Raw genomic sequence first — 19,027 nt, 5'->3', positions numbered from 1 at the left:
TGAAATAAAATAACAGTAAAGTGAAAGGATATTTACAGGTAGTTGCGACTGTGGCTCACATCTTCCTCTGGTTTTACGTCTAGAAACGGCTTAAACACCCTCTATGGGTCGAGGATAGGCTTCCTATCCAGTTTTCTTATAAACTGGCAAACAGGGTCGTTTATAGTCAGATTCCCGAGACTATATCGTGCATGCTCTTTCTGGAATAATGGCCATAACTAGAGAATCGCTCCTTGCACATATCCACTGGGATGCGTTTCAAGAGACAAAAGGATATCATCCAATGACTCCTTATTCAAGCCATCCCTAATGAATTGAATCTTATCTTCCCTGTTATCAGACATCATTCTTAAAGAACATGGGTTTTTATTGCAACTCATTCTGGCACACTTATGACAAGCAATAGAAATTCTTCGAGCTCGTCGTTTTCTTGCATAATTTCCTTTACCACAACCAGGCATGTATGCAATAAATTTTGGAGGTAACTCACCTGCCGATCGTACTTTCGCCTCGATTAACCAACGGATATCAGCAGGTATGTTATTCCTCATGAGTAATCGCATGCGTTCGGACCGAGCTTTATAGATCGTAAGGAGGGCATTCTGAAGAAGTAAAGGGAATCGCTTGTGAAGCTTCGCTAGAGTCTCGTTTCTGTCCATATCTTCGCTTCAGAATATCAGTTATTATGGGAAACTGAAGTAACCGACTTGATTGTCACGGAGTACTGTTATCCGCCACTTCACCGGGGTAACAAACTAAAGCACACAAACAGAAAAACAAATTAAAACACACAAAGAAAATTAAAATCGTCCTCTTATTGAATTTGCCTCAAGCTCCAACTGGATGTCGTAAACACTTCTCTCAATGTCTCAGAGTTGGTGTTCTAAACCCTCAACATAGGCTACTAACTCTGGTGGTTGTAGAGCCCAAATGCGATGTGTTTTACAAAATTGAATATGCCTTTTGAGATGAGTTTTGACACGTTGAAGTGGTTTAAGAATGTTCAGGAGGAACGGTCTAAGTAATGTACTCATGATTAAAAGTGATAAAAGAAAACTTAATAGTTAAACAAACACACTTATGCAAAAATAATTTCAATTAGCAGAAGAATAATATAAAGAAAGAAAAAAAAATCAAATCAACGAAAAGAAAAAAAAATCAATTCAAATCTGGTGGGTCACTCAAATTTATTTCGGTGTCTTCTCCATGTAGTTGGTACTCTAGATATGGCTTTAATCTTTGACCATTAACTTTAAACGTGACACTGTTCTTTAGGTCCTTAATTTCAATTGCCCCATGTGGAAAAACAGTATGAACAATAAAGGGACCAGACCATCGAGAGCGTAACTTACCTGGGAATAGGTGCAAGCGAGAATTGAATAAAAGCACTTTCTGACCTGGAGTGAACGATTTTCTCATAATTTGCTTATCATGGAAGATTTTAATTCGTTGCTTGTAAATCTTGGCATTTTCGTATGCGTCATTGCGAATTTCTTCAAGTTCTGCCAGTTGTAATCTTCTTTCTGAGCTGGCTTGCTGCATGTCAAAGTTGAATTTCTTGATAGCCCAATATGCACGATGCTCGAGTTCCACAGGTAGGTGGCAAGCTTTTCCATACACTAGCCTGTAGGGTGACATCCCAATCGGGTCTTGAAAGCCGTTCTATATGCCCATAAGGCATCATCAAGTCTTAATGACCAATCTTTTCTGTCCGGCCTCACCTTCTTTTCTAATATGTGCTTTATTTCTCGATTAGAGATCTCAACTTGGCCACTGGTTTGCGGATGATACGGGGTCGCCACTTTGTGTGTGATTGAATACTTTGTCAAAAGAGCTTTAAATGCTTTGTTACAAAAGTGGGCACCACCATCACTGATTATTGCTCGAGGGAATCCAAAGCGTGAGACAATATTGCTTTTCAAAAATCCTATCACCACCTTGTGATAATTGGTTTTGCATGGAATTGCTTCTACCCATTTCGATACATAGTCAACAACAACCAATATGTATTGATGGCCAAGAGAATGGGGAAAGGGTCCCATGAAGTCGATACCCCATACATCAAAAATCTTAACCACTAAAATTGGATTTAGTGGCATCATGTTCCTTCGTGTAATGCTCCCCATTCGTTGACACATATCACATGAAGAACAAAAAGTGTAAGCATCTCGAAATATAGTTGGCCAATAAAAACCACATTATAAAACTTTAGCTGCTATTTTCTTAGCACTGAAATGGCCTCCACAAGCTTGTTCATGGCAGAATGAAAGAATATTCTGAATTTCATTTTCTGGGACCCATCGTCTAACAATTTGATCAGCACAATACTTGAACAAATACGGGTCATCCTAAAAGAAATTATTTATCTCTGCAAAGAATTTAGCCTTGTCTTGCTTGGTCCAATGCTCTGGAAGTTTACCTGTAACAAGATAATTAACTATATCAGCATACCAAGGTAATACTTCCACATTCATTAATTGTTCATCTGGAAATGACTCATTCAATGGTAATGATTCTGTAATTGTGTCAAAATGGAGATGAGAGAGGTGGTCCGCCACAACATTTTTTGTCCCTTTCTTATCTTTGAATTCCAAGTCCAATTCCTACAAAAGTAACACCCAACGAATTAGTCTAGCTTTTGCATCTTTCTTTGTGAGAAGATATTTAAGAGCAGCATGATCTGTGAATATAATTATTTTACAACCAATGAGATAAGATCGAAATTTCTCTAATGCAAACACTACTGCTAGCATTTCTTTTTCAGTAGTTGAATAGTTCAACTGTGCATCATTCAATGTCATACTAGCATAGTAAATAACGTGGGGAATTCAATCAACTCTTTGTCCTAATATTGCTCCTACTGCATAATCAGATGCATCACACATGAGCTCAAATGGTAAGCTCCAGTTTGGGGGCTGAATGATGGGTGATGATGTCAACAACTGCTTTAGTTTTTCAAATGCCACAAGACATGAATCATCAAAGATAAAAGGTACATCCTTAGCAAGTAAATTGCATAAGGGTCTAGAAACTTTGTTAAAATCTTTAATAAAGCGTCTATAGAAACCAGCATGCCCAAGGAAAGATCTTATTTCTCTGACTGTTTTGGGTGGAGGAAGATTAGAAATGAGATCCACCTTGGCTTTGTCAACCTCAATACCTTTGCTCGAAATGAAGTGACCGAGAACAATACCTTGTTTTACCATAAAATGACAATTCTCCTAATTTAAGACTAAGTTCTTCTCGATACATCTCTGCAGAACTAATGTTAGATGATGTAAACATTGATCAAATGAATCACCAAAGACAAAAAAGTCATCCATAAAGACTTCAAGGAATCGTTCAACCATATCAGAAAAAATGCTCAACATGCATCGTTGAAATGTAGCAGGTGCATTACATAATCCAAATGGCATCCTCCTATATGCAAAAGTGCCAAAAGGGCAAGTGAAAGTGGTTTTCTCTTGATCTTTTGGTGCTATGGGAATCTGATTATATCCTGAGTAGCCATCTAAAAAATAATAAAATTCATGGCCTGCTAATTTATCAAGCATTTGATCAATAAATGGTAAAGGAAAATGGTCTTTACGTGTGACAGAATTCAACTTTCTATAATCAATGCATACACGCCATCCTGTAGTCACTCTAGTGGTATCAATTCATTATTAGCATTGGTAACTACTGTGACTCCTGACGTTTTGGGGACAACTTGTACAGGACTGACCCATGAACTATCAGAAATTGGGTAAATGATACCTGCATCTAATAGCTTAAGGACTTCAGTTCTAACAACTTCTTTCATGTTAGGATTTAACCGACGTTGCATTTCTCTAGTAGATTTAGCATTTTCATCAAGGTGAATGTAATGCATGCAGTCTACTGGGTTTATACCTTTTATGTCTGCTATGGTCCATCTTAATGCTCCTTTGTGCTCTTTCAAAACATCCAATAACGTACCTTTTTGTTCGTCATTTAGGGATGATGAGATGATTACCGGTAGAGTACTTTCTTCTCCCAAAAATACATATTCCAATGTGTTGGGTAATGGTTTGAGCTCGAGTTTCGGTGGTGATTCTGATGATTTGATGAGTTTCTTCTCTGATGGTGCTAGTTGCTCAACTCTTGACTTCCATTTATTAGTGTCCATAGATGGTGCTGAGTCAAGCAGGGCGTTGAGCTCATCGACCGATCTGTCAATATCAAAATCCAAACCAAAGTGAGTTAAACATGTTTGTAAAGGATCATCATTAAGGTTTGAAAGAAAAGTGTCATCAACTAATGTTTCAATTAAATCCACATCAACAATTCCATCATCTGCACTGTGAGGTTGTTTGGCAATGTTGAAAATGTTTAGCTCCATAGTCATGTTGCCGAAGGACAACTGCATATTTCTAGTCCTGCATTGAATGTGAGCATCCGCAGTTGCCAAGAAAGGTCGGCCTAGAATAATAGGGATGTGCTTCCTTGAATCCTGTATTGGTTGAGTGTCAATTACAATGAAATCAACAGGAAAATAAAACTTGTCTACCTGGATAAGCACGTCCTCCACAATGCCACGAGGTATTTTCGTGGACCGATCTGCAAGCTGTAACACCACTGGAGTTGGGTGTAATTCTCCAAGTCCAAGTTTCACAAATACTGAATAAGGCAACAAATTTACACTAGCTCCTAAATCCAACAAAGCATTCTCAATTGTGTGGTTCCCTATGCTACATGAAATAGTGGGGGAGCCTGGGTCTTTGCATTTTAGAGGAATTTTATGTTGAAGGATAGAACTAACGTTTTCTGTTAAAAATGTCTTCTTTTGAACATGCATATTTCTCTTTTTAGTACAAAGGTCTTTAAGAAACTTGGCATAAGATGGAACTTGCTTTATAGCATCAAGTAAAGGGATGTTAACACTTACCTGTTTGAAGATTTCAAGAATCTCACCTGTGGATTTTCCCTTTTTTCCTTTAGCTAACCTCTGAGGAAATGGAGCTTTCGAAACATATTCTCGTGGGTTGGTTTCTTCTTTCTCCTCCGGTGATGAGTCCTCAACACGCACAGGTACAATTTGATTTTCTTTTGTCACCGGCATCTCCACTTTGTTGTCGACTTCTTTTCCTTTTCGCAAGGTCATGACTGCTTTGACCTCTCCATGCTGCTGTGGTGAACTGGTACTTGATTCATGTACTCCTTTAGGGTTAGGCACTGGTTGACTTGGAAATTTGCCTTTCTCAACAGTCATTGCCAAGGTCTGAACTGAAGAAGCAAGTTGTCCCACCATCTTCTCGAGGCTTGAAACCAATTGAGCTTGTGAGTTGAAGCCTGCTCTTAACTCATTTCGTAGTCCATCAATGGTGCGGTTCTGTTGCTTAATCGTAGAGTAAGTAAGATTCTTGAGATTTTGGAATGAATCCTCCCATGGTCTGGGTTGAGAGAAATTCTGGTTCTGATTGTATGGTCTAAATGGTGGCTGAGAGGCTTGAGGAATTTGAGAAATTTGTTGCATTGGTGGAGCTGGAGTTGCTGGTCCATTCTGTTGGAATCCTTGAGACCATGAAAAATTGGGGTGGTCTCTCCATCCAAGGTTATATGTGTTCGAGTATGGGTTGTAATTCGATGGTTTTCTCATTACACCTATGGCATTGGCTTGATCTGAGTATGAGTCATGGTCATGTGGCTCTGTTGATTTAGCAGTCGATAACGATGCTATTTGTCGAGCAAGACCTTCAACCATCTCCTTGACTTCTTTGGTTCCCGAAGTTGACTCGCCAATTTGAACCTCATTTACTCCCTTAATTCTTCTAGTATTCCTGAGTGATCAACTCCGTTGTTGGGAATTATCCGCTTGTCGCTGGAAGAATTCCCAAATCTCTGATGCACTTTTTGACATTAGCTCTCCTCCACTTGTTGCCATTAGTCATTCTTGCACATTCGGCAATAATCCCTCCAAAACGTATTGGCATTGGTGCCATTTCTCGTACCCATGATGTGGACACTTCAAGAGTAGCCCATTGAATCACTCCCATGTTTTGAAAAACTGCTCGTCATCTCTCTAGGTAAACTCTGAGATTTCCCTGCGAATAGCATTGGTTTTATGCACTGGGAAATATTTATTCAAAAATTTTGTTACCATTTGTTCCCATGATGAAATGCTATTGGCAAGCAATGTATTAAACCATGAATGAGCTATATCCTTTAAAGAAAATGGGAATAATCTGAGTTTAACATCATCGTCTGAAAAATTTTCATATTTAAAAGTTTGACAAATGGCATGAAAATCATTCAGATGATTATATGGGTCCTCATTTTCTAGGTCATAAAATGTGGGGAGACAATTTAGCACACTAGGTTTTAATTCAAAGCTCCTAGCAGCTACATTTGGGTATCTTATACATGATGTGCTCAAATTTGCTAAAGGACTGAAATAATCTTTAAATGGCCTCTCCTGTGGTTGCAAATCCATTTTATTTTTTACTTGTTTGTGTGTGCGAAGTGTTTTCTCAAGTTCAAGGTCTATAGGTTTAAGATTGAGTAATAATAACCTTCGACCATGCATGCAAAACAAATAAAATAAAAAATAAAGATGGGAACAAAACAGATAAAAATAAAGAAGAGGGAGAAACTATGATACTAACCTTATTGCGCTATTACAAACTTTCTATAAAAATACACAAAAACAAATACGTGAAATAAATTAACTAAAAAGAATTAGTAAGATAAACAAAAATTACAAAGAAAAAAAAATAACTTGAAAATTAAATTACAGAAATTTAAAGAAGAGAAAAAGAAAAGAAATTACTAACCTCTAAATGCGGATTCACTTTTTTTTAATAAAAAATACAATAAAAGAAATAAAAGAAATTATTCACAAAAATTAATTCTATGAATTAAAATTACTTACCTCCCCGGCAACGGCACTAAAAACTTGTTGTGCAAATTTTAATATACTCGCAAGCGCACGAATCTATTGTAGTATAGATCAATGGTGACGAGTGTCGATCTCACAAGGAGGTGGATTTTAATTATATGTAGAATTAATTTTGTAAATGGGTGGTTGAAATTGTGGTGGAAGTGATTTAAATTATCCTAAAATTGGAATTGAGATGGCGATAATAAATTCTAAAATTAGAATTGTAATGGCGAGAATAAACTGAAGAGAATTCTATTGAAATGACGTACTTGGGTATCTGGATCCGTATCAACATGCATCATGGGCTAAATAATCCGTATTAATGCCAATTAAATCATGAGGGGGGAATCCACACCTCATGAACCACGCTCTAATCAATATGGTGCTAAGGGCTTATCGTGCCAAATAATAATAACCTTGTACTAGAGGGCCGGTGAAACCAAGGCGGTACTAGACAAGATTAGTATTATTTGTCGACGAAAAGTCAAAACATCCACAAAAACTAGAGGGGAAGAGAAAATAAATTTACCAAATAAAGCCCATGACACATGTTGAGACTTCACCTTCAACCCAAGCTTGAAAGAAAATTAGCCACTCATAATTGAACTAGGGGCAAAATGGAAATTTATTAAAATACGTAGAAAATACAAGATGAAGAGGGAATTACAGAAAATGGATTTCAAAAATGGATTCAAAGCTATCAAATTAGGGGGGGAGGCCCCCTTTTTATAGATACATGGAGTAAATCATGGCCATCGGATTAAAAACAGTTTGGACGCTCAGGATTGCGCCACGTCATCAGTCAACAGTACGCGGTTTGACCACGCGGATGAACAGTAACACGGTTTGACCCGGATGAACAGTAACGCGGTTTGGTTGAAAATAATCCTGTGTGATGCATGTACCGTACGCGAGATTTTTCGTCCACTGATATGCTGCCACGTCACCATCAACAGTACGCAAAAATTTTAGCCCAACAAGATCGTGACACCTCATCAGTCAATGCCACATCATCGGTCAATGCCACGTAATCGTCCGTCTATGTGAACAGTGTCGTGAACAGTAACGTATACAGTACCGTACACGTGAATAGTACCGTACACGTGAACAATGCCATTTTTCCTTTTATGCTCTTCCTAAGGTTTTCGACCATCCTGAGTTCAAAAGTGATGTCTGTTTTGCCATCTGATCTCTCGTTTATTGTGAAATGACTATGATGCCCCTAAAATACATAAAATACTTAATTAAAATAAAACAAACAGAATTAAATCAAAAGAATGTTAAATTCATAAAAGTAAAGGTGTTAGTAAAACTTGAAATGTAAAATGACGGTTTTCTCCTTTATAAATATGCATTTTCTAACACTCAAAAATTGCTGCAACATCTTCCTCTTCAACCTCCTCAAAGGTGGTTACTTTATTAAGTACATTACTGTAGCATCTATCCATTCTGCCTGCTACAACAAGATCCACTACACTGAGGAAATTGCAATCTTCTATTTCATCAGGGTTTTGCATAGCCTCTAGTACATTAAATGTGACTTGCTGATCATTTACTCTCATGATCAACTCTCTTTTCTGTACATCTATCAGAGTCTTTCCAGTTGCTAGAAAGGGTCTGCCAAGTATGATGGACACTTCTTTGTCAGCTTCAAAGTCGAGCACAATAAAATCCACAGGGAAAATGAATTTGTCAACCTTCACCAGTACATCCTCTATCTTTCTTTCGGGATATGCATGAGATCTGTCAGCCAATTGCAGAGTGACAGTTGTTGGTCTGCACTCCCCTACTCCAAGCTGCTTAAACACAGATAATGGCATCAAATTAATACTAGCTCCCAGATCACAAAGTCCTCTGCCACCATACCTATTCCCTATAGAACAGGGTATTATAAAACTCACTGGATCTTTTAATTTTATCAGAATTTTACTCTGAAGTATATGACTACTTTCCTGTGTTAGAGCAACAGTTTCAAACTCTCCCAGCCTTCTTTTTCGTGCCAAGATATCTTTTAAAAATTTCACATAATTTGGCATTTGCTCTAAAGCTTCCACAAAAGGTATGTTTATGTGCAATTGCTTCAGCACTTCCAGAAATTTGTTGAACTGCTTGTCTTGCTTTTGCTTCTGGAACCTTTGAGAGAAGGGTCGTGGATGTCTAAACTGCTGGTTAGACTCAGGAGGTACCAAACTCTATTTGCTTAAGTTGGTGCAGGTTGTGGCTACTGGTGTTGTAACTTCTTTTTCAGCAAGTTCTGGTTGAATTTCTTTTGCAATTGCTGTAGCTGGATCCTTTCCATCTGTGTCTTGATGGGGAGTCTGCTGTAACAGACTTCCCTTTTGAGTTGGTTTTTTAGCTGAGTTGCATTCCATCCCATTTTTTGTTACCTCAAATAGTATATCCACATGCTTTCCAGATCTCAGACTAATCACTTTGCAGTGCTCTTTGCTCTCTCTCCTAGGATCTTCTGTGTTGCTAGGTAAGCTTCCTTGAGTTCTGCTGCTTATTGTTGTAGCTAGTTATCCCATTTGGTTTTCAAGATTTCTCAATGATACAGCTTGACTCTGCACAATTGCTTCATTCTTTGCAATGTACTCCTTAATTAATACTTCCAATGAAGTGATTGGATCCTGACTGACATGCTTTTGCCCTTGGGTTTGTTGATGAAAGCCATATGGTTGTGGCTGTGTGTTTCTACTTAGTCCATTCAATGCTGGAGCATTTCGATTTTGATTGCTCTATGAGAAATTTGGGTGTTGTTTCCAGCCTGGGTTGTAAGTATTTGAATATGGGTTGTTCTGAGGTTGTCGATTGAAGTTACCCACATAATTTACTGAGGCTGGATTTCCAGGACAATTATCAAAATCATGATCTTCACCACAGTAAACATAAGAAAGTTCAGTAACTTGCTTTACTGTTGCTGGAGCAGCTGTCATGGCTTTTACCATGTTAGTCAATGAAGTTACTTGAGATGATAGGGCTGTAATTGCATCAATGTTGTGTACCCCTACTGATCCTCTGGCTACTGGTTGCCTAGCTGAAGGCCATTGGTAGTTATTATTGGCAATTCTCTCCAAAATTTCATAAGCTTCAGTGTAGGATTTGGACAACGGGGCCCCGTTTGCTGAAGCATCCACCATTAACCTTGTACTCGGGTTTAATCCATTATAGAAAGTTTCCAATTGAATGCAACAGGGGATACCATGATGAGGACACCTTCTGAGCAATTCCTTGAATCTTTCCCAAGCCTCGTACAAACTCTCATCTTCAATTTGATCGAAGGATATAATCTCATTCCGTAATTTTGCATTCTTTGTTGGTGGAAAAATATTTCATTAGGAATTTATCAGCCAATTCATTCCATGTAGTGATGGAATCAGATGATAATGAATTTAACCATGCTCTTGCCTGATCCCTTAAGGAATAAGGAAAAAGCCTCAGCCTTAAGGCATCTTGCGTTGCTCCAGCAATCTTAAAAGCATCACTTACTTCCAAGAATAATTTAAGATGGAGATGAGGATCTTCATTTGGCAAACCATTGAATTGTCCAATTGTTTGCAACATTTGAAACATTATGTGTTTTAACTCAAAGTTGGCACCATCTACTTCAGGTCTGATGATGCCAGGGTGGACAACTTGAGGAGTTAGCACGGCATAATCTCATATAGCTCTGTCCCTGTCGTCTGCCATGTAAATAATATTGTTATTTCCTGGCTATCTCCCGTTAGCATGTTCATTATGCTCTTCTTGAATGTTGGCTGGTTGTAAAGGCCCGTGAGGATTCAAATTTCCCTCATCTTGCAAGTTATTCATGCCTGTAACAGTCTTTAGATTTCTTTGCTCTCTTCGCAATCTCCTGATAGTCTGTTCCATCTAAGGATCGAATTGGCATATCATAGATCCATCCTTGCGCATGCACGTATTGATCTGCCAATCAATAGAATGAATCAAGTTTAGTTTAGTGATATCACGATTTACTTTACACTTCAGAAATAATCAATCAATCCCCAGCACCGGCGCCAAAAACTTGTTGGTTGATTTATATAATCAATTATTATCAATGCCAAAGTGCAAGTGTACACAACAAGTAATAAAGTAATGAGTATTCAAAATCGTCTCCACAGGGATTGATGTTTACTCAAAGTGCTAAAGCAACCACAATAATGCAATCAACTAAAGATCATAACAAATACTTGTCACATTATCCTCCCGTAACCAATAATTATGAGAAATAGAAATAAACTAATACTTGTACGAAATAAACTAAGTTAATTGTGTTTAAGAATCAAATTGAGAACGTAGTAGTTGAATGATCAAACTCTCCTAATGGGGTGACTGTTGATTACCGAATTAGCACCAGTTGTTTATGATAAGTGCTGCAGCACTGGGTAGAACAAATCTGCTTCCGCAGCTATCGCATGTTGGAAATATCATACTTTCAAATCCACTAACAATGACCAGTTGCTCATAAATTTAATGTATAGCTTTATGACCTCTAATCTCTCTACCCTACAAGGTGAATGCCTATGTCTAGGATATCACAAATCTTATTTCAAGTATTACCCTTATGGCATTTAGGATAACCTAATCCAGGAAACTCAACTTAAGAACAAGTAATACTCCAATAATATCCACTAAGACATGCCCTTTTTGTTGCTCTATCTTAACTAAAACCATTAAATGGGTGGTCAACCGAAATAACAATTATGTTCATAAAAGCTATTAGAGTATAATGCTACAACATTATCATAGCAACATATAAGAACAGTCAAGAACCCATTGGATTATTTGTCACTTAACTACACTTAAATTTAGTTCATATTCTGAATGAAAAACATAAACTTAAATATACTGATCACTGAATACATCCAATCAATCAAAGGAAGAAAAATAAGATGGGTTGAGCACGATGAAAGTCTAAGGATCCTCCTCGGTTCTTCAACAATGCCGAACAACACTCCTTGATCCTCTTCTTCTTCTCGCCTTTGTAATTGATTTTTGGATGATTATAATTCTCCGCGCGCCCCCTAATTGTGGTGTATGCCTCCTTTATATATTGCAATATTAGGTTAAAATCGAAACCCATGCGTGTGCATGTGTTTAAATTAGGAAACATGCAGATCGTGACTTAATTGCTGATCGCGCCTATATTTTCTCCCGCGTCACTCCCAAATTGTTGTAGCACTGGTTGCTCTAACATCCGCAACAACACTTGCATTATTTCCGATTGTGCTTTCTTTCTTTTGTGACCATCGTTTTTCCTTCTCTTTCTCATCTACTGTCTCCGCATCCTTTCATGAATCTAAAATCTACAAATTAAACATGTTTTTAGCATAAATTACTATAATTCAAGTAAAACTTGTCACAACTCAATTAAAATGAATGTTTATGCAAAAGGTTACCAAAATGTAATCAAAACACATTATTTGCTCTCTAAATGCCCTTTATTCAAGTCTAGAACAGATGTAATAACTCTCATTTCCTAGAGTTATCAACTGCTAAGCAGATTAAAAGAGGAAGAAATTAATGGAAGTCAAAGAGGAGAACAAAAGTCTCCTTAAGCAGCTTGACACACTGGAGAAGAAAAATGGTAGGAGGAGAGAAGAAATATTGAGAGGTTTTTGAAAGAAATGAAGAAAGTTTTGTTTAGGTTGAGAGAATCTCATTGATAATATTTCTAATTAATTCCAGAACGTGTCATTCATTAACCAATCAATTGTTACAACTCTGTATTTATTCATGCTCAATAACAATTTATAACTAACTATTAAACTAACTATATTTTTTTTACATATGCATTGTACGTTAATAATAATCTAACAAACTGATGCTGAGCTGTAATATGATTTGGCATTCTTCTTAACAACCATTGCTGACGTGGCATTGTTGCTTTGTATAAGCTTGAGTTTGTTTTTCTTTCTTCTTCACCTTAAGTTCTGAATAATGAGCTACTTTAACATCCCCCTCAAACTCAAAGGATAATGAAGTACATTGAGTTTGGTTCTTAGGTAATTGAAATGAATAAATGAAAGTGGTTTAGTCATAATGTCAGCAATTTGTTCCTTACTTGGAATATAACAGATATTGACTTCACCTTCAATTACTTTATTTCTGATAAAATGCATATCAATTTTAATGCGCTTTGTCCTTGAGTGGTAGACTGGATTTCTGGCCAATTCAGTAGCACTTACATTATCACACTAAATTGTAGGCTTCTCTATACAGCATACTCCCAATTCAGAAAATAATGATTGTAGCCAACTTATTTCTGCATTGTCTGAGGCAAAGCCCTGTACTCACTTTCTGCACTTGATCTAGTGATAACAGATTGTTTCTTGGATGACCAAGATATCATATTATCGTCTATATAGATACAATAAGCACCAATAGACTTTCTATCATCCAAATCATAGGCCCAATCAGCATCAGTAAAGCTTGTGAGTTTCACTTCACCATTGCTAACAAACTAAGGGCCATAGTCTTGAGTTGCTTTCAAGTATCTCATTACTCGTTTGCATGCCATGAGGTGTCGCAATGTAGGTCCAAAGACATATTGGTTTAATTTGTTGACAGCAAATGCAATATTGGGTCTAGTTAAGACTAAGTACTGCATTCCCCCAACAATACTTCTGTAACTTATAGGATCTTTAAGAAAATAGCCCTGCTCACCTTGTACAGTTTTCTGTAACTTTGAACCTGTACTCATTAGAGTGTCAATACCCTTACATTCAAGCATTTCAAATTTAGTTAACAAATCCTTAATGTACTTCTTCTGAGATAAGTATAGACAACATGTATCATATAACACTTCAATACCAAGAAAATATGATAATACACCAAGATCTTTCAAAGCAAATGTTGTGCTGAACTTAGCTATAAATTCCTCCAATTCAATGTTGTTCTGCCCAGTAATCAAGATGTCATCAACATATATCAAAATACGAATTACAGAGGCTTGGTTTCATTTTATGAAGAGAGATGTATGAGAGATGGTGGTGATAAAACCCCATTGAAGCAAACAACTTTTCAACTTGTCATACCAAACTCTAAGAGCTTGTTTAAGGCCATACAAAGATTTATGTAGTTTGCACATAAAGTCATGTTTCTTTTTATTAATGAAACCTTCTGGTTGAGACATGTAAACCTCTTCTGTTAATTCTCCATTAAAGAAAGCATTGTTGACATCAATTGCCTGATATACTATCCATTCATCACTGCCAAGCTCAAAACTATTTTGACAGTTACTGGTTTGACCACTGGACTAAAGGTTTCAAAATAGTTGACTCCTACAATCTGTTGAAATCCTTTGGCAATTAATCTAGTTTTATACTTAGCCACACTACCATCAGTGTTATACTTCACTCTATACACCCATTTGTTGTCAACTATATGATGATCAACTGCTCTTGGTACTAAAGATCATGTGCCATTTTTCATTAAGGCTGCATATTCTTCTTACATAGCTTCATATCATTTAAGATCTTGTAAAGCTTCAGATACAATATCAGGTTCCTTACGAATGAGTATTGCAGTGTATAGTTTAGGTTTGAAAATATCATACTTACTTCTGGTTGTCATAGGATGATTATTGGTTTTAGGACAGGTTACTGGTAGGGTTGGCAAAATCCGGATCCGAATCCGGATTGCCTTTTTCATATCCAGATCCGTAAATTTTTTTACGGATCCAGATGCAGGTAAAATTTGCACTGGATCTGGGCGGCTATTTCGGATATCCGGATACACAAAACTTAAAGTTAAATAAATATAATTTAAAAATTTAACCATTAAATTAATAATATCGAATAAAATTTAATTATAATCTAACAATTAACAATTTAACATAAGTAACATATATCATCAACAATTAACAATTTAAAAATTCAGCAATTTAACCACAATACCAAGTTATTAATAAAAAAATTAAATTAAGCTAGCAACATTTTCAAATTTAAACAAATTTACATTAAATTAAACTCATTAAATACAATTAAATAATCAACAACAATACCAGATTATTAACCAAAAAAAGCCATGTATTTAATAGAAAAAATAGAAAAGTAACTGAAATAAGGGAGCAAAAAGCCAAGCAGCATCACAGCAAGGCAGCAGGCCTTCGACAAGCACCGCGCGGCTTGGAGCCTTGGACGGCCAGGCGAGGCTCCGGCGAGCTAGGTCATTCTTTATAAAGAGTGGACCTAAGACATTCTTTTTAAAGAGTGGACGTTGGTCATTCTTTGTAAAGAGTGGACGTTTGTCATTCTTTATAAAGAGTGGACGTTGATCATTCTTTGTAAAGAGTGGACGTACGTCATTCTTTGTAAAGAGTAGAGTTAGGTCATTCTTTGTAAAGAGTAGAGCTAGGTCATTCTTTGTAAAGAATGGACTTAAGTTTTTCCTTCATGAATCACATTTTTTATGTTTTTTCATATCTTTCATTTAAATACTTTTGTTAGAATCTTAAGTACCTTTACCGTTCTTATAGAGAATAAGTCTAGATTATTTTATGTGCAATATTTTAATTGGGCCTATATTTTTCATGGATTCTGGGTCTTTTATAATTTAGTTTAACAAATTTCATTTGAATTCTCTCTTAAATCGTTCTCTGTTTCTTCGAAGAAAGAGGCCATGACAAGACCAAAAGAGCTCACTCGTAACAAACCTAACACTGAGTAAGCCTCATTTCCTTTTGTTTCATGAGTTTTTGTTTCATTTTTATTCGCTTTCCGTTTTTTCTTTGGTGATTCCGATTATATGCTCTCATTTTTCATGTTTTTGTTTCGTTATTGTTTTCCTTTATTAGTCTGTCAATTTCTTTTTCAATTTCCTCCTCACATATTCAATTTTTATTCAGTTTAGAGTTAGTTACTACTGATTGAGCTTCATATCACTATATAAATTTTTTTTTATTCAAATTATCACCTCATTAATTATGATCTCGTGGTTTAATTATTACCTCATTAATCGTCATCTCTGTCTGTGAATTACTTTGAATTTTTCATTTTTCGGATATGATTTAGTAGATTGCAGGATCGCAAATGCCAGTCGGAAATTGATGGATACCAAATAATAAAAAGGAACAGAGTAGACACTATTAGCATATATATATCTATAATGTTGATTTTGATGATAACAAACAAGATTAAGAATGATTAATTTTTTAAAAGCTCAAATTATTTTAAATAAATCATTATTTTCATAATATAAAAGCTTTATACTTAATGGAAAAAAGATTTATGAAATTGGTTGTTTTCAATTAATAGTTTAAATTGAAAAAGTTTTGAAACTCTAGAAATTGACTTATTTGTAAAGTTTTATGACAATTTGGGCCATAGTATAATTATAGAAAGTTTTAAGGTAAAACTATAATTTTAGAAAATAATTTCACTATAGCAAACGGCTAACCGTTTACTGAAAACAGCTAACCGATAATTTCCAGAAAGCATGTTCTGCAAAGTATTGTTAAAATGATGATTCTGGAAAATAACGGTGAACCGTTTACTGAAAACGGTTAACCGATTATTTTCAGATTGCTAACCTTGAACCGTTTAGTAAGAACGGTTAAACCAAATTTGTTTTGCAGGTCTCTGAAATTTAACGGCGAAAGGGTAATCCTAAACGGCAAACCGTTTATTTGAAAATTGGTCAAACGGTAACTTTGACTAGCTTAAACGGTTAACTGTTAATGGTTAACGGCAAACCGTTTTTGAGCAGAAAGTCTATAACGGCTAGTTTTTTTAGCTCCAACTATAAATAAGCTCATTCAAATTCAAACAAGGTTGATCACAACAAGACCATTGAGCATATATTTGAGAATACAATCTTCATAGAGCTTTAAATACATTCTTGCTTCATCTATTCACACATTGGGCATTGATTTGTAATCTTAATTATTGTGTGAGAAAAAAATAATTTGTAATCTTTTACTTTGAGTGATGGGAAAAAATAATTTGTAATATTTTACTTTGAGTGATGGGATAAACTTGGGTTAAGAGATTGAGGATAATCTCTTGTTGTAAAGGTTCATTGGCACCTTGGAAGTCAAGTGTAAGCTTTTGAAGCCTTAGAGGCTTGCTTAGTGAAATCCTCAAGCACGGAAAGCTTGGAGGCATGGACGTAGGCGAGGTTGGCCAAACCACGTAAAAATCTTCGTGTTTGAATCTCTCTTCCCTTATCTTTTTACATTGTAATTGATTTAATTGTTATTGCTTTAAATTCGTTTTAGATTTGCATGATATTTTGTTTTAGAATTGAATAATTTTTAGAATCCCAATTCACCCCCCCCCCCTCTGGGGTTGCATAACTAGAATTTCATTTGGTATCAAAGCGAGGTGCTTTTGTGTAGACTTAACCGTCTAGAGTTAAAAATCCATGGCAACCCATAATGACTCAACCCATAATCACCACCCCCAACCAGCTTATTGCTAGGCCCTAGCAATTTAAGCGATAAAAGTTTAGTAAAATTTCAAACTCAAATTGAAAATCTTTTTTTAAAAAAAAAAATTGTGTTTACTTCTTCCATCATAGTAATGACAACAATCAAATAAAAGTATAAGCATTATCTTCAGCCTAAATAAAATCACACCCGCACAAAACAATTCAGTAAAATCTTGTAAAATGATCAATTATCACAGCTACATTAATCAAGCTACTTTTAAGAATGATACATCAAACTCCAAAATCTCACGATTAAGAGTGACTCTCTCAAAAGAAGATATACCCCAAATTAATTTGTCACTCTGAAAAAAAAATGGTAGATTTGAAAAAATAATAAAACAATATCATACGCTCTCACCAAGATGAAAATAATGCCTACAACTTAGAAATAAAATGATCTCAAGTCCAAGGAATTACTAGCAAAATTTATTTTTATTTTTATGCATCACCACATCTTTTAGTCCATATTACTAGCTTTTACTTCATACTATAGTTCCCAAAAATCGAGAACTTTTATTAGGACGTAACGTAGGTTAGGGTCATGACTAACAAAAAAAATGTAATAAGGAAAACAAAAATATATATTTAAAAAATAGGAGACTTTTTGGAGATTACAAGGTGTTTTTTTTCTTTTTGCTTGGATTTTTTTTTTATTCATATATACATATCATCTTTTTTTTTATAGCACCATTATTAGGAATACATAATCATCCCTATTTTCAAACATAATTGGGTGATGGAAAACATAAAACATAAGGTGATACTCCTCATTGGAGTAGGAAAATATGATAGGTTACCAAAGAAAAAAAAAATTTCAAAAGCTCAAAGGGGTTAACTATGGATTCTTTATAATAGGGTTAGCTAGAAAGACTCAAACAAATCAAAGATAGCCTTCTGTCATCTTTTAGGGCTCTATATAATCTTTCATATTCACTAGTTCAATGGACTTTTAGATATGGCTACACAAACTTTTTTTTTAAAAGAAAATATTGAGATCTTGTATAATAAATTGTGAAGCTGTATAGGCAAACAAGGTTACTCTCTAATGATAATAGGATTAAAAACTCATTTGGTCTTTTCATAACATGTACATTCCTCCAAATTGCTTAATCAGTTTCACTCATCCAATTTCTCAATTTGTGTTTCAACATGCAAAAGGAAAAACATAGTGTAACATAACTCAAGGCCAAAGATAATACAAATACCAAAATTTAAAAATTGTCATGTTATCCAATGTTAAAAGATCACACCAAAAAAGAAAACTTTTTTTTTTGTTAAAGAAACACTATAAGAAATTAGGACTGATTGTAGAAACTTAAGGGAGATGATTAAGAGAAAAAGAGAAAAAAGACAGAGAACAAAACTTTAGAAGACATTTTTTTTTAAACAAAACACTAAACTTAAGAAGATGCATTTCTAGAGACACTACATTCTATATTCTACCATCTTCGACTCAAATTTTTATCCAAAATTAGTCTTTACAACAAAAATTAGTAAAAATATCACTAGGACTGAGACATTCCACAATTATCAATTATTCCCTCCCCCCAACCTGAAAGAGATATTGTCCTCAATGTCTAAAGAAAAGAGTAGAGTTTAGAAGATATCACATGGCCATTGTGGAAATATTTACAAACGGGGAGTTAAATCTAATTTACACTTTTTACAAGAGTTACTGCCATAGTCATCAGTTGC

General features: G+C 35.5%; 1 non-coding gene and 1 pseudogene across 1 annotated transcript; one reads left to right on the top strand and one right to left on the bottom strand.

Moving 5' to 3' along the window:
* The window catches only part of LOC112100977, a 31,205-nt pseudogene that overhangs the window by 5,766 nt on the left and 6,412 nt on the right, over positions 1 to 19,027 (bottom strand).
* LOC112101406 lies at positions 10,097 to 10,204 on the top strand. Its single transcript, XR_002907532.1, has one exon. It is a non-coding gene; the product is annotated as a small nucleolar RNA R71 (small nucleolar RNA).

The sequence above is a fragment of the Citrus clementina genome, unplaced genomic scaffold (genome assembly GCF_000493195.1).
Source record: "Citrus clementina cultivar Clemenules unplaced genomic scaffold, Citrus_clementina_v1.0 scaffold_2, whole genome shotgun sequence".
Lineage (NCBI taxonomy): Eukaryota > Viridiplantae > Streptophyta > Magnoliopsida > Sapindales > Rutaceae > Citrus > Citrus x clementina.
This window is presented reverse-complemented; position numbering and strand designations above follow the sequence as displayed.